General features: G+C 33.4%; 1 protein-coding gene across 1 annotated transcript in view; it reads left to right on the forward strand.

Moving 5' to 3' along the window:
- Window positions 1–6,037: 6,037 nt before the first annotated feature.
- The window catches only part of LOC149956118 (uncharacterized), a 33,184-nt gene continuing 17,401 nt past the window's right edge, over window positions 6,038–21,820 (forward strand). Inside the window, exon 1 of the mRNA XM_090164626.1 lies at window positions 6,038–6,217. The gene's annotated coding sequence lies outside the window, so the exon portion shown is untranslated. The remainder of the gene's footprint in view (window positions 6,218–21,820) is intronic.

The following is a 21,820-nucleotide window of genomic DNA, read 5'->3' on the forward strand; positions in this document are numbered from 1 at the left end:
GGCCCCCAGTCAGTTTTGGGGCCCCGGAGAGGCCAGCCATACAACCTCTTTCTAGGGATTAGGGTTTAGATAGTTAAATATTATTTATGCTCATTTAATATTATGTATCTTTTAGTTACGTCCAAAGTAATTTGACTTATCGCCACATCGCGTATCATACGGTACCAACAATTTATAAAACCTAACAGCGAGTCACTGTCAGTAAAAATCTAAATTTCAGTAGGCCTATGTTATACTTTTGAAATTAAACGTTTTGGTTTGATTATTAAATAGTTGAATTTAGACATACAAAGGCTGACCGTTGGGGATCGCAAAGGTCTTAAGAAATAATTTAGCCCAGGGCCCCAAAAGGTCTTAAGACGGGCCTGGGTGAGATAAAACTGCTAGTAGACTGAACTAATAATAATCAGCTTGACACCCTTGCCAAATCATAGAGCGATTTTTAATGCCATTAATTCAGGTGACCGGCTTACAATTCGTTGGACAGTGGTTCCCAATTCCTGAGATAAATAAATAAATTTGAAATTGAAAAAGACAAAATACAGGTGGCAATGATAAGAAGCGGCAGATGCGTTTACAACCCTGGCCGCTGACGGCACTAGCGCAAATCTAACCGTAGACTGTTCCAAAAAGATTTTTTCTATTTTCAGCCTTCGCTTTATTGTTATACACTACCGCATTCCGCAGTTACAAAACCACAAAGGGGAAAACGTTTTATATTAGAACGGGGAAGTCGCTAATAATGGGAACTAGACCGGAGAGGGGTCGAGGGGGGATTATTCCCAGCTCCCCTTTTTGGCCCTGTGCATCGCTCGAGAGGCTCGGATGGAGTTTCCTGGAGAGTGCCTCTCGTTGCCTCGCCACCAAAACGTCGTATCTCTTCACTTCATCGGAACTCCGTTTTCAACATTGAACATACATGTCTGTGTGTATATCAATTAATAAATAACATTACCCTCCGCTGAAATATAATACTTCAAATAATACCGTGCGTGCCCAATAGACCTTACCATAAAACAAGGTTGGCTGATTTTTATCACGATTTAAGTCAATTTTATGTAGTATTTTTGAAAAAGAAAAAAACTCGCCTATTGCTAAAATTAAGGTTTAAATATAATCTTTCTTTTACTTCCCCCTAATGTTGCATTGGATTCTACTTGTGGGTGGGGATTCCGCCGAATTTGTTTTGTAAAGTACCAAAATAGGTGTAAAAAACTTCTATATGATTATTAGCTTAAATTGAATAAATTCATTATATATATATATATATATATATATATATATATATATATATATATATATATATATATATATATATAAAACATTTGTTTTAGGTAAAACATTTGTTTTAGGTAAAATTATGATACTAAATTATAAAAAAAACTTTGAAATCAATAAAAATCCGATTTAAATGCAAAATCGATTCGTTTGATTTTTTTTAAATATTTTAAAACACTTTTCATAGAGTTACAGGTTTTGTTATATAAATATATGTATATGTGTATGTATATATATATTGTTTATATTATATTATAATTTATTATTATTATTATTATTATTATAAACCATCTCTTTTACGAGAAAGGCCAACCCTATAATGCACAATTACATGATCAATGGGGCGATCGTTCCACGTACCACCAAGTTGAAAGACCTGGGAATTATTCTAGACTCGGGTCTCTACTTTAAGGAACAAGTGGCCAATGTAGTGACTGTTATTTGGAATTCTACGACTGGTGAAAGCTCTGCATTCTGTAAATTCGTTTAAAACTCTTTACATCAGCCTAGTCAGGTCTAAGCATACCTACGACATTATTTCTTGGGGAGGCTGTGCTGTTTATCTTTTTACCAAAATCGAAAATGTACAAAAAAAGTTCATAGAACTGGCGCACACCCACTTCCTCAAGAAAGAGCCTTACATTGATGGTTATTTACTGGGGGGCTTGGGCATTGATACCATCCGTTTATACTGCGCTAAGAGAGAGATTGCCTTTTTATGGAACCTCCTTCGTACCTCTTGTCACTCTGACTTACTGTCTTGCCTAAATTTTTATGTACCAAATTATAAAACCCGCCATATGTACACGTTTACCGGTAAATCTTCTGATTCACCACTTCGACGTATGCGAAACACATTTAATTCCTATTGTAACCAAATTGATTTATTTTCCTGTAAATATACCGCTATTATGCAATTAACTTAAACATGTTCGACTGTCCAGTTGTCTATATGTTTCTTATTTGTTGTACGTTGTAGTGTTCTACCTTGTTGGTCATTTTGTACTGTTGTAGTTCACTGTAAATAAATTCATTTCATTTCATTATTATTATATATTACTTCTTGTTTTTAGCCTCGCTCGACTCTGACGCTTGAGCTCGGTATGTCATTAAAATTAATCCAAGTGATATTGTTAAATTTGTTACATCAAATGTTTAAAGTATAAAAGTATTTCGTTTACTTAACTAGTCATAAAAAGATAGGATTTAAATATTTTAAATAACGAAACATTTGGCAAGGTTTCGATAATGTTTAACAGTTGATGTTTATAGCCTTGTGAACTAAGGCTTAACATTTCATTGACAGCCACAGTAGTGTATCAGTTAGAGATTGTTGTTTATCATAAAATACTAGCTAATAAATATCGAAGTAATAACAATACTTTCACAGAGTTTATATGAGTATTGCAATAATTATTCATTTAATTAGTATCGAAAATAAATTAAAATAAGTTTGAACTCCTAACTAATTTACTATATATTATATATAATGTATAAGTTATAGATTATATTACATATATAATGTATAAGTTATAGATTATATTACATGTATAATGTATAAGTTATAGACTATATTACATATATAATGTATAAGTTATAGATTATATTACATATGTAATGTATAAGTTTTAGATTATATTACATATGTAATGTATAAGTTTTAGATTATATTACATATGTAACGTATAATTTATAGATTATATTACATGTATAATATATTATATTACATATATATTATATTACATATATAATATATTATATTACATATATAATATATATATAATATATTATATTACATATATAATATATATATAATATATTATATAACATATATAATGTATACGTTTTAGATTATATTAATATATGATGTATAAGTTTTAGATTATATTACATATATAATGTATACGTTATAGATTATATTACATATATAATGTATACGTTATAGATTATATTACATATATGATGTATAAGTTTTAGATTATATTACATATAATATATATATAATATATAATATATTATATATAATATATAATATATTATATATAATATATAATGTATATATAATATATAATATATGATATATAATATATATAATATATAATATATAATATATGATATATAATGTATATATAATATATAATTTATGATATATAATGTATATATAATATATGATATATAATGTATATTTAATATATAATTTATTATATATGGTATATAATGTATATCTATATAAATAAAATCTGATGTTTGTATGTATATATATTGGTTTGTTACCTTCTATGCACGCCCAAGATAATTGTCCGATTCGCACGAAATTTGGACTGTGCCACAGTCCAAATTTCGTGGCATTGTGGCCCTTGGCGTCAGGTTATAGGGGCGTCTTGAGATTGCTAACCTTCGTCGTTTTTGACCACGGGACCAATAACCGGTGACCGCAAGACCGAAACCCGTGACCTCACGCTGTCAAGAGACGCGGGTATTAAGAGACACGGGAGTTTATCTCTCTGGCTCTAATTGCCTCACTTAGCTGCTGCATGGCACGACCTTCGACCCTTTTCGCTTGCGTTCGTTCTCTTTTCTCAGCCCCCCCCCCTCCCCATTTGATATTAAACGCCTGCAATTTCCAATCAATCATAGCTTCGCAAGGTCAGTCACTTAAAACTGCGGGAATTAATTTAGAAAACCCATGCTTTATGTGGCGTGCTCAAGAGTTGGAACTGCAAATAACCTGTACATACTTACTCCAAACGGAGAAACTATAAATATTGCGTACAAAAACGCTTTATCATAATTACATCTTAAACTAATCAAAGAAATCAAATATATGTTAATATTACAAGATATGATATTTTGCACTATTAAACGTTTGCAATTTAAAAAAATGCCTATTTACTATTTAAAAATAATTTAATTTGCATATTTAAAATAAAGTGCATTTTATTTCCGTTTTCTAAACCCCAATTTACTCAACTATAATATATAATATATTATGTATGATATATAATGTATATATTATATATGATATATTATATATGATATATAATGTATATATTATATATGATATATTATATATGATATATAATGTATATATTATATATGATATATAATGTATATATTATATATGATATATAATGTATATATTATATATGATATATAAAGTATATATTATATATGATATATAATGTATATATTATATATGATATATAATGTATATATTATATATGATATATAATGTATATATAATTTATGTATAATATTTGATGTATAAAATATCCTAGAATTTACCTCGAAATATCCTAGAATTTACCTCGAAATATCGTAGAGTTTACCTCGAAATATCCTAAAATTTACCTCGAAATATCCTAGAGTTTACCTCGAAATATCATAGAGTTTACCTCGAAATATCATAGAGTTTACCTCGAAATATCCTAGAATTTACCTCGAAATATCCTAGAATTTACCTAAAAATATCCTAACAATTTAATTGTAACTGCACTATATATATTTGAATCAAATGCTTTTCATACACATCCTTTTGATAATACTTAACGAAATGATGATTTTAATGATTAATACCTGTATTTATTTATATTAGGGATTGACTATTTTGCTGAATATCTTAACTGTCTGAACTGCTGAATTTAGAAAGAAACCTTCTATAAATCCTATTATCTGAACCTTTGAACAATTTTGCTGAATGCTTAATTGAACTCAAAATTTCAACAACACATTTATAGCCATCAGAACGTTTCTGTCTGATGAAATTTTTTTGTGTTCAGAAATTCAGCATTCAGCAAAATAGTCAAAAAGTTAAGACAGAACCGTTCTGACGGCTATAAATGCGTTGTTGAAATTTTGAGTTCAGAAATTCATTATTCAGCAAAATAGTCAAAATGTTCAGACAGAACCGTTCTGACGGCTATAAATGCGTTGTTGAAATTTTGAGTTCAGAAATTCAGCATTCAGTAAAATAGTCAAAAAGTTCAGACAGTTCAGAAATTCAGCATTCAGCAAAATAGTCAAAAAGTTCAGACAGAACCGTTCTGACGGCTATAAATGCGTTGTTGAAATTTTGAGTTCAGAAATTCAGCATTCAGCAAAATAGTCAAAAAGTTCAGACAGAACCGTTCTGACGGCTATAAATGCGTTGTTGAAATTTCGAGTTCGGAAATTCAGCATTCAGCAAAATAGTGAAAATGTTCAGATAATAGGATTTATAGAAGGTTTCCTTCTAATATCAGCAGTTCAGACAGTTCAGAAATTCAGCAAAATAGTCAATCCCATTAATTATTTGACAGAAGAAGATACATTTTTTTAATAATTAAGAGTAAATAACGTCTGCGGTTAACGCGTGAAATTTTGAAATCTTTTTGAGGCACGTGAACGAACAAAAAACGAAAAATTGTCTAACCAAAAAAAAATGGTTCGTGTGAATAGGTACTAACTGTATTTTTCTCTATTATCCCTTTTCTTTTCGATTTTTATATTATTTGGATATTGCATTGTTGATTTTCTGAAATCTCGATTTTCTGAAGTTACGTTGTTTTCGCTGTGGCCTTTCGCGCAGCTTTGATCGAAAAGGGGGAAAGCAAAAAGAAGTAGAAAGTGGGGGAGACGAAGAGGATGAAAGTGCTGTGCAGGGAAAGTCCATCTGCGATTGGACCTTCTTGCACGCTTTAGGCAGCATGCGCGCCTTCTGGCGCCGGCTGACAGAAGCTTCCCGGCCGTCGCGTGTTCGCCACTAACCATGATAGCGTCCTGGCGGCAGCAACCAGCAGCATCAACTCGCTTGCCTCTCCATTCTAAGTCCGTACTCTACGCTGTCATCTACTAGCACGTTCACTTATTCAATAATGTTTTGATTAAGGGTTAAATAGTAATTTAATTTATCGCAAAAAAAGATTATCAATCAAAGTATCGTAGACGCCATTTTTCGAAAGTAAGAAATTTTAAATTTATTTTGAATGTCAGGTGTATTTTAAACATTCGTAAATAATTCTGGTGAATGTTTATGTATTGTAAATTTTATCAATTAATCGATGAACCGAAATTACGTTTTTCCCAAGATATCATATCGTTATTACAAGTATAGTTTTCAAGATATTTAGAATATTTTTAGGTTATTTTCTCGGTAACTGGAGATCATTTGTTAGGGTATAGTTTGAGGTATTTTTAGGATGTTTTGAATCTATTTTTACGGATATAATTTGAATCTATTTTTTTGAATATTTTGAAGCTATTTTAAGGATGTTATTTGATGTAATCCTTAGCACATTTTGAAGCTATTTTAAGGGTAGAATTTGAGGTAAGTTTAAGGATATTTAGAAGCTATTTTAAGGGTAGAATTTGAGGTAAGTTTAAGGATATTTAGAAGCTATTTTAAGGGTAGGATTTGAGGTAAGTTTAAGGATATTTAGAAGCTATTTTAAGGGTAGAATTTGAGGTAAGTTTAAGGATATTTAGAAGCTATTTTAAGGGTAGAATTTGGGGTAAGTTTAGGACGTTTAGAAGCTATTTTAAGGGTAGAATTTGGGGTAAGTTTAGGATATTTTGAAGCTTTTTCAAAGACATAATCACCAGAAATATATTGTGCGTCTCTTTTGAGAAACTCGATTACTAAAGGAACGAAATCTTTTGGAAACGTTATGGTACTTATTTCAAAGCCACGAACATAAACAGAATTGGAAGATGAATATTTGCATGCCAGATAACAATGATTTATTATTCGTCATTTCTTGCAATTGTTATTATTTAAATATATATTTAGCACGAAATTTGAATAATTGTGTTTTCAAAACGTAATTGAAATCACAATCTTGGTTTTCTGACCGACACACTCTTTGTGATGGTGAGAATTTTACTAATTTATTTAGTAAGTTTATAAAATTAATCGTTTTTAATAGTTTCAAATTATCAAAATTAGGATTAAATCTGCCTTATCGGGTTGAAAGATTTTAATCAATATAACACAAAAATTAAATAACGATTTGCAAATAATCACAAAGTTATCTATACGTTCAAAAATTTAAAAGCTATTTATGATCAGCTAGGCTAATACCCAAGCTACCATTTTTGACCCAAGTCATCTAGCTAGGTTTAATGCCATTAATTCAGGTGGCCAGGTTACAACATGTAGGAGGGTGGTAGCAAGCCCTGCATGCCGCGCGAGCCTGCAGCTCCCTACACTTACTATTTACCGTTAACCTCAAAAAGTATGTATGGGAAGGAGAAACCGAAGAACTAGGGGGAGAGCCCCTTTAACCAGTGGGCAGAGAACTTGCAAACTCAACGCGGAAGGAGGTGACCAGAGTTTTCCCTCAGTGCCCCAAGCTGAAATCGAACTCGGCTCTTCTTGCTGCGAAGCGAAAGTGCTAACTACTCTACCACCCCACTTAGTCATTTGCTAAGCATTTAGTGATTTAATATTAGTTTAATATTCGAATAATATTTCAACAGTGTTTATAATTATATAGCCACTTAATAATTTAATATTAATTTATTCATTTAATAACCACTTAATAATTTAATATTAATTTATTCATTTAATAACCACTTAATAATTTAATATTAATTTATTCATTTAATAACCACTTAATAATTTGATATTAATTGATTAATTTAATAACCACTTAATAATTTAATATTAATTTATTAATTTAATAACCACTTAATAATTTAATATTAATTTATTAATTTAATAACCACCTAATAATTTAATATTAATTTATTCATTTAATAACCACTTAATAATTTAATATTAATTTATGCATTTAATAACCACTTGATAATTTAATATTAATTTATTCATTTAATAACCATTTAATTATTTAATATTAATTTATTCATTTAATAACCACTTAATAAATTAATATTAATTTATTCATTTAATAACCACTTAATTATTTAATGGGCATTTAATAACGTAAAAGCCAGCTAGTAACTTAAGAGCTATTTAATAAATTGATAGTTATTTTACAATTTAATAGTAATTTATAAATATAATTTCAATTTTAGATTTTAATAGCCATTTATTAACATCAATATATTCCGCAATTAAAATTTAAATAACAATAGTAACGTATTCTAGAATACCTGAAATAGGTTAAGAGGTAAGACTTTAATGTTTCAAAGTGCTTTATTTACTTAAAAATAGAACGGTTCTTCGTGGAAATCAGCAACATATATTTTTACTATACATGTAAAAATTGATTTATAAAATTTTAATAATTATCATAAATAATATTATACTCATGTAATTAGCATATTACAATAGTGTGGAATAGGTAATAAGAATACAAATGATATGGATTACATACAATAATTGACAAATTAAATTAGTTACGAAAGGCGAAAGAAAACGCCAATTGTGATCTTCGAAAACAAATTTGATGTTGCTACTTACCTTACAGGGACTCAACAGGATTACAATTCTTAGGTGTACTTCTTATCAAAGGGTTGTAGCTTAGAATAATTCTTCATTTAAATTTCGTATTTATAATACTAATATTTTATTTAAATTTCGTATTTATAATATTAATATTTTATTTAAATTTCGTATTTATAAAATTAGTACTTTATTTAAATTTTGTATTCATAAAATTAGTATTTTATTTAAATTTCATTTTCATAAAATTAATATTTTGTATTTATGAATTAATTACTCTTAATTTGTATTTATAAATTTATTATTTGAATTACTTTTGTATTTATAAATTTATTATTTGAATTACTTTTGTATTTATAAATTTATTATTTAAATTACTTTTCTATTTATAAATTATTACTCTTAACTTTGAATTTATTATTTAATTTAATTTCGTACTTATAAATTTATTATTTATTATTTAATTTTGTATTTATTATTTATTTATGTATTATTAATTTTTTTATTTATAAATTTATTACTATTAATTAATTTTGTATTTATAAAATTATTATTTTATTTAACTTTGTATTTATAAATTCATGATATGTATTTAATTTTGTATTTATAAATTTATTATTTAATTTGGTATTTATAAATTTATTATTTAATTTTGTATTCATAAATTTATTATTTAATTTTGTATTTATAAATATATTATTTAATTTAATTTTATATTTATAAATTTATAATTTTATTTCTTTTTGCATTTATAAATTTATTACTTTTAATTGATTTTGTATTTATAAAATTATTATTTTTTAAAATTTTGTATTTATAAATTCATTATTTTATTTTAATTTCGTATTTATTAACTTATTTTTTATTTAATCTTGTATTAATAAATTTATTATTTAATTTAATTTTTTTATTTATGAATTTATTACTATTAATTTTGTACTTATAAATTATTTATTTAAAAACTTATAGTATTTTTATGATAAGAAAGATTTATCTATTAAATTGTTTGCCCGGAAGTTTGGGTTATTTTAAAAATTCAATCCTTTAAACATTAATTGCTTGGCAGTAGACCAATTATGACTTCATTTCCGGCTAGTTTTTTCTTCACATAAAAATAACTAGCGTACCTCAAATTTCACGAAATTTTTTTTAATTTGATAATAATTTATTAAAGTATTGCACTTAATATAAATTTTAACTAAACTTCCAGCTAATCCATATTTGAATTAGCTAAAGCTTGGACTACCAAATAATGGTGTATATTTATACCAAAGTATTTGTTTATTTTATATTTATATTTATAATTTTAATTTATTTTTACCAGCATTGATATTGGTTTCAAATAATAGACAGTTAAGTCATCAATTTGAAACGTGTAGGGAAAACTTCTAGGCGCGTAGACGTAGCTGAATTCTGTACTATCAAACACCCAGCTACAAGTTCCACCGTTCGCGTTTGCGAGTGTTGGCTTAACCCGTCTATTAATAGCATTCGATGATAATATTACAGTGATAATAGCGCTATCATTGCAACAACACCGAATTAATACGAAACTTTTTGAATAGTAGTACTCTAAAACGTGGTATAATATTCAAACAAACCCACTTCTTAAAATAATATAAAAATTAGTTTACGTTCACCCTAACACCCTTTGTCAGAAGTTCATGATTTATCAATTCTTTTTGCGCGTAAAAATGCGCCTCCATGTTAGTGCATAAAAGCGGATAAATATGCCTTCAATACCTCACAATGTAAAGGTACTGTCACGCGCAAAAACGTCATTTTAAAATCGGTCAATTACGAGATTAGTATCCATCTAGGGCACCAAAATTAACTTCAACGCGGATTCCGTTTAGCGCGAATTTCCAGTCAAACATTTTTTTGAAACATCAACGGGAGTCTTAGAATTTACATAACGTGATAAAGTACAAATGTCTGTAGTAAAAAGGGGGCAAAAAGCTAAACCCTAACACATTTACAGTAATGATAAAATTTAAGAAATAGTTGGACCAATAGGTCTTCGACGATAAAATTAAAACGCGAAACACGCACCAAATAGATCTTCGAGTAAAAAAAACTAAATTAAAATGTAAATAAGATAGCCAGAATTTCCAACGGTAGACCGGTTTCGCCCTATTTGCAGCTCATCAGTATCACGCGGGGAATCTGGCTTGTGACTAACTAAACCGAAAAGAAAAGCTAAGCCTAAACATTAAAAATTTCAAAACGCGTTGCCTAGCAACTGAAAGCCAAATAGTGGGATATTGGTGGAGAATAAAATGTAAGATAAATTAAAATGAAAATAAACCACCTATAATAGTTCCAAGCAAATATAATTAGCAAGAAAGGTTTTCTCGTAAGAAATACATATTACATTCGTCGCATTTTTCGAAAGTTATTAACGACTTCTCGGTGTGCTAAAACTAGAGCTCAGCGTTGGATAAGAAATATGCGTTTTGTTTTTATCCATAACCGAAATTAAACGAATAAAAACTTATTTTTTGGTATATTCCCATTCGATCGAAATCCTATTCGACCGAATTCAATATGTTTCCGAAATATAGCCCAAAAAGCGGATTCGGTTCATTGGGACTTTTTATTTGGTTTTTTTACTTCTGCCTGGGGTTCCACGATGTCACTTGGAGGTAGTTATAGGCTAGGTTAGGTTAGGTTAGGTTAGGTTAGGTGCAAAATTGGGCTGTAAACCGTACAATTGGGCTATTTTCGATCGATTGGGACTCGAACGAATGGGATTTCGGTCTAATGGGCCCAAAACTTATTTTTTGCATATATTAAATCGTTTTATAACCGCGAATAATATCCATAAATAAACAGTTAACTGAAATTTTAATGAAGAATCGAAAATTTGTCGGTTAATTTATCTGTTCCGCCGAGCTCTAGCTAAAACTACAATCATTCCATTCTACGTAATAAATCCGAGAAAAATATTTTGAAAAGCATGAATAAAAGGCTTTTTATGGAAGCTCTCGATGGGTGGCATGACGTCATGTGTAATTCAGTTGTGTGGGAAGCGGCCACTCGACCATCTGCTTTGAGGCGAAGTTAACCGCGCAGTCCGCAGGGACAGTTCATCGGAACAGGGGCGCCCCGGGCCCACCGCCGTGTCCCCGGGGGATTCACCCACACTAAAATTACAATTGCGAGGTGCTTGGAGATTTGATCTCTCGTTAAGATAAAATGATGTTCCAACTCGGTGCTTCCTCGTTGTGTCGTTGGCATACGTCGTTGCTAAGCCACGCCTTAAAATGGCCACCATGACAATATCCTACGTCACAGATCACGAAGGAAAACACTTACACAGGCTACGTTCAGTAACGAAAGTCAGTTTGGGAATCAGTGTTTGTTTGATTTTTGATTGTTAAACCTTGGATTAATAATAGTGTTGCGTGTCTATATCACTTCCACATTTTTCTGACCACAAATGGCTTTTACGACCCTCGCACCGCTAAACGGGGAATTGTTGAAACTCCCGTAACAAACAAGAAACCCCGTGCTTTTTATATTAGACCTAAAAACGCGTTTTGATACAAGCGCGATTTGCAACTTCGATCTTGGATTCGTTAGTTTTACCGTAAGTGTATAATATTGTTTTATAAGTTCGTCACTTTGGGGAATATTTTACTGAGAGTTGGTAACGTAGTGACGTCATCACAAGAAGAAAATCTTTCCCTAGCTAGGCGCTGGCAAATTCTACGTGTGACGAGTTAGCAAGCGGACGCAAAACGACGACGAAGCCGGAAGCCCGTAATGCAGTCTGTCTTGTGAATAGCTCTCAGTAAAACTTTTGCATGTGAAGAATAGAAAGTGTCACACTTATGTATTAATATTATACACTTAGGGTTTTACATAAAGGTAATTAATCTTATTATATTAAACTTCTTCTTTTTAATCAAGTAAATTTACTTGTAGTGCAATTGATGGAAGATCCAAATCGTTAAGCCTAACTGCCGTTATTTTCAAAATCCCGATCGCGAGATCCGAGCCCGTAACAAACGGAAACGGATCTAAAAACGTTTTCCGTCGAAAACACATCGTCGCGTTCTCATTTCTTCCCTCTCGAAATGCACGCGTTACTGTAGAATAATAAATCCAGGTAACACTATTATTAATCCAAGCTTGAACGGCTTCATTTTTTAGTCACTAGTGTTTTAATGCTTTAGTCCAATTCGACCGAAATCCCATTCGACCGAAGGCGGTTTTTGAGGTGTCCCATTCGACCGAACGCTTTTATGTGTCCCATTCGACCGAACGCTGCTATATAAATTGACTTTTGCTATGTTTTCAATTTAGTTACTGAAGTCGTTTGCAATGTAGCGGATAGCTAATAAAGGAGGGTATTTATACATCAATAATAATTATTTATTCCGTCTTAATCTCAAAATGAAGTAGCACTCTCCCTACTAGATGCAGTAGCTATGAATTTAGCGATGCCATTTTAATATCTTTGTACTATGCATTTATTTGAAAATAAAATGGAATGAGCATGAATTATATTTTTATCTTCACCTAGTCAAGAAAAGTAACTGAACCAAAACTGAAATAGTAAACTTAACCAACTCTAACCTAACCTAACCTAACCTAACCTAACCTAACCTAACCTAACCTAACCTAAACATGGATCTTCGATAGTACATACCTTATAAATGAAATACCAAATCACCCCGCCAATTGGGCTACATTTTAAAATTCTTTCCGCCGAATGGGATTTCGGTCGAATGGGAATAAACGGTTTTAATACATGGTGGCGAAATCTACCATCAAATGGGCAATATGACATCCAAACCGGAATTGCAAAAAGCCGTACAGTACCAAAATGGTGAAGTCGACAACTTACTGATGTTTCTGATGAGCGTTACGCAACGTAGCCCGCCCGTTATACGGTTTTGCGAAAAATCACGTGGCCACCATGGGCGTCTAAATGTCATGGCCAACTTAAACTCGTTGTCCTAAAAACGAAAATAAGACACCCTACGAGCAAGCTACGATAAGAACAGAAGTATAACAGATAATTATTCATCTGTCTTGCTAATGTTATTAGCTTGAAACATGCTCCTAGGCAGGCTTCCGTTTATTTTAAAAATAACCGTTGGAAAGAAATTTGTGCACAATTAAATATACTTCGAGCCTGGAACGGAAAATTTCTTATCCGAACGCCGAGCCCTAACTTTTCTGGCCTATTTTTCTCTCTGAAAATATATATTTTTAACTTCTGATAATATCTAAGATTGAGAAAGGAGTTCGATCTTCCATAGATCGACGTATTTCACATTTTCGACACCAGGTTTAACAGAAGTTAGGAATGATTGGTGCTAGTTACGTTAAAAACAACTTGTGGCGCGTGTTAGCAGACGATATTTTGATTTAGTTCCTCTTCCCTTAAAATTTTGAACTCTTCTACGTCGATTCATACTTATTTTTACGAAATAAAGTTCACACGTAAGCTGTAGAAAACGGTTTGAATCAGTTTAAAACGATTTAGCCTGGTTCACACAACTTCTTCGAAACGTTTAGAATTGACTGGAATCGATTTCAAGGCAAAGCGTGAACGCTAATATTGTGACATCGACAGGGGCGTACCTCCCCGGGTTACGGGGGTTAATATTTAACCGTGCGCCAAGCTGGCTATCATGTAGGAGGCGCCAAAACACTCCTATCTTCTATATCCAATTGTTCCTTCAGCCACTGATAATTCTTATTCTTCGTTCAATAGAATTTTAATTTTTCAGTTGTTCAGATTTCTATCTAAAAAAATTTCTAGTTTTTCCAAAATATATAACAATATCTCATATCTATGATATATCCGGAACAAAATCGAACTTACGAAGGACGGACTCTTGTTGTGGCTGGTAAATTAATCGGTAGGTTATATAAAATTTTAAGTAAGACCGTACCAACTACGATACTAAAATAACGGTGAAAGGTAGTATAGACTAAACTAAAATCACGGTCTTTAATAAAAAAAAATACCAAGCTATTTTAAATTTTTCGGTATATAGGGGGGCACCATTATGAAACTTTTTAACCGGGTGCCATATACCCTCGGTACGCCACTGGACATCGGCGTCATAAAGGGGGAAACGCTGTTTAAAAAATGTGAGTAAAAATCCAAAACTCCCTTTCTTGCGACCAAAACGTGAAATTCGTTGATCCACCATCGACCGTCCTGTACGACACTCCCTTTAAACTTTTAAACTCTTCTTTTTGAAAAAAAAAACCCAACTAATCATTTTCTTTAAACAAGATTCCCAACATTTTATCTCTTTTAGATTAACAAAGAGAAAATGAACGAGAAGGGGCTAAAAAAAACCCAAACTAAAATCGATGTCACGAAAAAAGAAAGCAAGAAAAGGAGAGATTGTGGGTGGCTGGGGTGGGCGGAACGAAAGACACCCTTTAAAGGTTCGCGTTTTGTGAAGCAATAAAAAATGACAATGATGATTGTTTTGGCCAAAGTCACTTTGATCGTTTTCATGGGCGCAGGAAATTGGGAAAAAGAAGACGTAAGCGCGGGGGGGGGGGGGAGTGGACGGGGGGAAGCGGCAGATAACGGTTTTTCCCTTTTACCATGGGCGAGAGATAAGAGGGAAAAACGCGGGGGCTGGGAAGCAACTGGAAAGGGTGGGTGGACATCATCGGGAAAGGGTGGCGCTGCCGGCAAAAGACCGATCGCGGGCTCCTCGTTGGAACGACTTTAGGCTGAGCATCTTTTTATTTCCGAAAACGGTCCGTAGGGGGCGCTAAGGGAAGTGGCTTTCCCCGTGATTTATGGGGCGCCTCTTGAGCATCTGCGTCGAGCTCATCGTTAGATATCCCTACGCCGCGCCGCCTCACTCCCAAATTTCTCCGCCCAACAGAAGTTGACTGATATTGGGCAGCTCTAACAACGCTAAAACGCTTCTAATTTGCATGGACTTCCAATTTAACACGCTGAAAATATTTTCCCTCGGAGCGATTTGCATATTCTTCGCCCGCTCTCCGCGCTCGCTCTACCACTGGCCACCCACGACCCCTTCCCCGACTCTCGGCGACTCCATCTTTTTTCGCGTAAGAGCCCGAAGACTGCCTGGCTATCGTGGGACTCGCGACGAATGTTTTAAACTTACGGTTTTACGTATTAGTATAAAGATCCGATTTCATTTCTTCTTTCGCTTGATTTTCTTTTTAGGGCGAACTCTTCCGTTGTCCAATAGAGAGGTTCTATCTATGTAAATCCGAAATTTTTCATACCCGGTTGATTTTAATTTTTAAAGCGCGATCAAAGTTCCTTATTATATATTTGTTTGTTTCCTCGCGTGGCATGAAGGGTTTACCGTCATCCTCCTCCGCCAGCGATTCCCAAAAGGTGTTCCACGGAACCCCAGCGTGGAAGGGTCACAGGGGTTCCGAGAATTCGCAGCGTGGCCATCTTTGTTTGTGTCAAGAGTCTTTTAAGATAAGTAAAAAAATGAGTTGGGGTTCCGCCAGAATTAGCTAAATAATTTAGGGTTCCATAGCCAAAATAATTGGGAACCAATGTCCTACACATTGTAAGCCAGCCACCTGAATTAATGGCATTAAAAATCGCTCGTTGATTTGGGCATAAGGTGATGCCAAGGGTGCCAAGCTGATTATTATTATTATTAGTCCAGTCATAAGTGTATGATATTGTTACATAAGTGTGACACTTCATATTCTTCACATGTAAACGTTTTACTCACACGAAAAACCGGCCAAACCTTCACCTCCTCCGAACTCAAAAGGGGGAAAGCCCACCACACCTATTTTATAGAACGCTCTATTCAAGTAACTCGACTTGCTTAACCTTCGCTCTTAGTCAGCGTTTTGAAGAACTACAAAAGAATTAACTTTATTCGAGAAAAGTAGTATTACGTGCTACCATAAGTGTATAATATGTTATATAAGTGTGACACTTCCTATTATTCACATGCAAAAGTTTTACTGAGTGCTATTCACAAAACAGACTGCATTACGGGCTTCGTCGCCGTTAAGCGTCCGCTTGCTAAGGCGTCACACGTAGCCTTTAACAGCACCTCGCAAGGGGGAGATTTTCTTCTTGTGATGACGTTAATTCGTTACCTGCTCTCAGTAAAATATTCACCAAAGTGACAAACTTATGGAACAATATTATAGATTTATGGTTCAGCCTATTAGCAGTTTCATCTCACCAAGCACTAATAAATAGCGATTAACTTTACACATAAAGCCGTTGTATGTATTTTAAATTTTGCTTGGATACTGATGGTATGCGCGTGTGGTCTATAACAGGAATCCATACCACTACTCGGAATGCTTATCGTGCCGTATCGCGAATGGTAAGATCACTCTGACGGCTTTGGCCCCGCCTACGAGAGAAAAAATCCCCTCTGCGCGCGCTGCCCTCTCACGTTGTTGTTTGTTAAATTAACATAGTGACGCCCTAAGGGATATATACTGTCTATGGTGTGTTTCAAACGCCCCTAAAACCCCTAGCAACGCTCAGAGTGTTCGTCCCCCTCTTGTGACGTGAAAAATAGATAAAATCTTAAATAACAGAGTCAACAACAAATAAAGCATAAAATATTAAGAATTACTTCAATTTGAGACTAATGTACAAAACTTAAAAAAACTATTGTTCCTTCGAGACTCTTATTTGCATTATCCCCTGGCGATAAGAAAAAAATTGAAACTCCAAAACGGACTAGATTTGTTATTTTTAGCATTTGGAAATTTAATAGATGAATTTAAATGGATAATTAACAAAAATATAGAAGTTTTTCAGTTTAATTTGATAGAAGACCAATTTTTCTTAAGAACATTAGTTGCCGTAGTTTATTATTTTCTCTATTAAGCTCAGGATGCCCACAGTTCCTATATTTCCTATTTATTCCTTTAATTTAACGTATACTCCATTTAAACAATTTTTACAAACGTTTTCTCTTATTGTATATTTAATTTTATCTCCCCCCCCCATTTTCTTCCTATATTTTCCTTTTTCCCTCCAGTTTTCTTCCTATATTTTCCTTTTTCCCTCCAATTTTCTTCCTATATTTTCCTTTTTCCCTCCAATTTTCTTCCTATATTTTCCTTTTTCCCTCCAATTTTCTTCCTATATTTTCCTTTTTCCCTCCAATTTTCTTCCTATATTTTCCTTTTTCCCTCCAATTTTCTTCCTATATTTTCCTTTTTCCCTCCAATTTTCTTCCTATATTTTTCTTTTTCCCTCCAATTTTCTTCCTATATTTTCCTTTTTCCCTCCAATTTTCTTCCTATATTTTCCTTTTTCCCTCCAATTTTCTTCCTATATTTTCCTTTTTCCCTCCAATTTTCTTCCTATATTTTCCTTTTTCCCTCCAATTTTCTTCATATATTTTCCTTTTTCCCTCCAATTTTCTTCATATATTTTCCTTTTCCCTCCAATTTTCTTCATATATTTTCCTTTTCCCTCCAATTTTCTTCTTTTTTTCCCTTTTTTTCTCCAATTTTCTTAATATACTTTACAACATTTCACTAGTAAATTTCCTATAATTCCATTAAAGGATTTCAAAATATTCTGTGGTCACTCTGAAAACCGTTCCTACCTTTATTTCATAAATTTTAATTTTTAATCAAGCATAAAGTTAATTGAGCATTATCCCCTTTCCCCCAAGTTCCTACACCGAAGGATAATCTTTCACCATCCAGGTGTTAAATTTTCTCAGAATTGCTCCAGAGCTTACATTCTGGGGTTTCTATGGTAATTGAGCCTACTACAGAGACAGTTAGATGAAATATTTTGTTCACTGACCTACTTGCACCTAAAAATGATTACTAAAGGTTGAATTATTTTACTGACATATTTCGACTATTTATGTTTTACTAGATTCCTGGTTTGACTATATTTCATGATAAAGCCTCAATCAATTATGATATTTTTTTCCAAAACTAGGGCAGTGCGACTACTCGAACTCGACCTCGAATAGGTAATTGGAGAATACTCGTCGATTACCGAGTACCGAAAAATTGCATATTCGGGTACCTGATTACTCGAATAAGCTGCTCTCTAAACTCGTCGAGTATTTGTTTTTTCTATCCTCGTTGCTTCAAAGTTCAAAGAGGGGTTTTTACAATTTGTTCGGGGTCAATAAACGCTACCTACAAAGTTGTGGAAACTGTGGTTCATTTAAATTAAAGGAATATTTTTTCAACATTGAAAGTTACTATATACTCCTTTCAAATTTAATTTCATAATTTCTTGAATAAACCCGGTTTTTTTAGTTACTCGACTTGAATAAAAGAAAGTTTCCCCTTAATCAAGCACTCCATTACTCGACTCGACTACAATGTTACTCGACGCGAATACTCGATGAAAAAGAATTTGATACTTGATAACCGACCCAATTGCCTAAAACCACTAATCGCACAGTCCTATCCGAAACACCTACTGCGTTACCTAAAGTAACTTTTAATTTTTCCATACCATGATTTCACTTTCGTTTGGGTGAATTCAGCACCTTTTGTTCTTTAATTACGTTATAATTAATTAACTTAAAAAATTTTACACTATTTCCCTACCTGAGAGCCAAAATAAGGCATGTTACAAAAACATCATTTTGAAAGAAAAACTATTTTTTTATATCTATTGCTCTGCAGCTTTGGGCTATAGCAGCCATTTTGAGGGCAGTTTTTTTTATCTATAGGGAAAAACATGGGTGGCGTTGACATACGTCACGCCGATATTACTCTAAAAGCCATATAAATATAATAATCGAAATATACTAAAAAGAAGGTTAAAGCAACATTAAGTATTAAATAGTAAGTCCATCTAATGTAAAATATACCCCAGGATTCTTATTTCAAATTTATTTCCAAATTCATGTAACTCGACTTGCTTAACCTTCGCTCCTAGTCAGCGTTTTGAAGAACTACAAAAGAATTAACTTTATTCGAGAAAATTCGTATTACGTGCTACCATAAGTGTATAATATGATATATAAGTGTGACACTTCCTATTATTCACATGCAAAAGTTTTACTGAGTGCTATTCACAAAACAGGCTGCATTACCGGCTTCGTCGCCGTTTTGCGTCTGCCTGCTAACGCGTCACACGTAGCCTTTGACAGCGCCTCGCTAGGGGGAGATTTTCTGCTTGTGATGACGTCACTCCGTTACTAGCTCTCAGTAAAATATTCACCAAAGTGACAAACGTATGGAACTATATTATAGACTTATGGTGCTACTTGAACTAGAACTGTATAAGGCAATGGCTACCGTATTATACTAATTTATATTGGTATAATATCTGTAGAATAGATAACACGTAATAAAGAAGTAAAAAAGTCTGTATTTCTAAATCAGCGGTTCCCAAAAGGTGTTCCGCGGAAGGGTCAGGGGTCACAGTGGTTCCGAGAATTCGCAGCGCGGCCATCTTTGTTTGTGTCAAGAGTCTTTTAAGATAAGTTTAAAAAAAATAGTTGGGGTTCCGCCAGAATTAGGTGGATAATTTTGGGCTCCATAGCAAAATAAATTGAGAACCGCTGTTCTAAATAACCTATTCAAAATAATAATAATAATAACAATAATAATTAGGCCCAGCTCCTCTAGCAACTTTTAAAACCTTTAAATCAGTTCCAATTCATTCCGTTACAAAGCCAGTTGAATAGTTACTCAAATAAAGTGCTTTTATGATTGATACGGCAAAGTTCTCTTTAAAAATCAGTATGCCGCCATTCGACAAATAAAACCGGGGAAAGAAACGATTCGGGTGGTTTTGAGGGGGTGTTCTTTTTGGGGGGTGCCGATGCGGCGTCCGGGATGCGTTCGAGACCGCCTTGGACTGACCTGTCTCCCGGCGACAGCGCGGGTCTGTTTCGCAGCCTCATATTGATGATGTCCATACTGTACCATCGCGGGATTGTACCCCCTTCCCCCCTGTTTCTTTTGTTTCTCCACCCCCCCCCCCCAAATGCGAATCTCTCCCGTCGTCCGATAGATGACGCTCCCGCTATTTCCATCATTGGCGCTGGACGAAGGACGTATACGCTGCCATCTCTAATCCGCCCATAGCGTAAAAAATTGCATCCGCAACCGAAGCGTGTATTTTAGACGTATGTGTGGAGCCCCGCGTTTGCTTTACAACTTTGATATACGGCATATTTCTAGCCAGTCTTCCACCCCCAGTTCGCTCTCTCGTTCGCCAAAACTGCCCACTATACAATAATGGAAGTTGGGGGAGCATTATGGACTTTCTCTCTCTCTCTCTCTCTCTCTCTCTCTCTCTCTCTCTCTCTCTCTCTCTCAGAGGAGAAGACCAAATCGAGCCGCGTTCACATTTATTAGACCGAGAAACCCGGAAATGGCAATATATTAATAATTTAATTTCATTTTAAATTTTTTAACACCATCTTGAAAACGTATAAGAAGCGTAGATTATGCAGAATAAATACAAGTTCGCCCGTTCACGTTTTCAAGACGGTCGCTTAACTTGACTATAACGTAAAGCAGGAATCCATATCTCGGAATGATTATCCTGCCATATGGTAAGATCACTCTGACGGCTTTGGCCCCGCCTACGAGAGAGAAAATCCCCTCTGCGCGTGCTCCCCTCTCACGTTGTTGTTTGTTAAGTTAACCTAGTGACGTCAAAAAAACCGTCAGCCACATAGAGACAACACTCTGCCGCGATAGAGTAGTAGCACTCCTTAGCTTTGGCCATGGCCGCCATTGTGGGCGTGATTTTTTTAAACTACAATAGTTTTGCCACGCACTTTTATTTGAATTGGCTAAGATGGTACTTTTGCGCGAGATTAATTTTAAGAACGCGCTGCCATTTTCAGTGCAAATTTTTTAAACCAAGAGATGGCGGTAATGCTATTGAAACTGGCAAAATTAAAACCAATAATCAAATATCGATATTGCATATATATATATATGCTTGCCACCTCCCTCCTACGCGTTGTAACCCGGCCACCTGTTTAAAGGCATTATAAGTCGCTAGATAACTTGGGCCTAAGGTGGTGCCTTGGGTATTAGCCTAGCTGATTATTATTATTTATTTAGTTATTATTTATATATATATATATAAATCCAAAACGTATTTTCGTATCATAAATTTTCGAAACGTACTAAATACGATGAAATAAATCCAAAACGTATTTTCGTATCATAAATTTTCCAAACCTA

Source organism: Leiobunum rupestre, chromosome 2, assembly GCF_980474605.1.
Source record: "Leiobunum rupestre chromosome 2, qqLeiRupe1.1.hap1, whole genome shotgun sequence".
Taxonomy (NCBI): domain Eukaryota; kingdom Metazoa; phylum Arthropoda; class Arachnida; order Opiliones; family Sclerosomatidae; genus Leiobunum; species Leiobunum rupestre.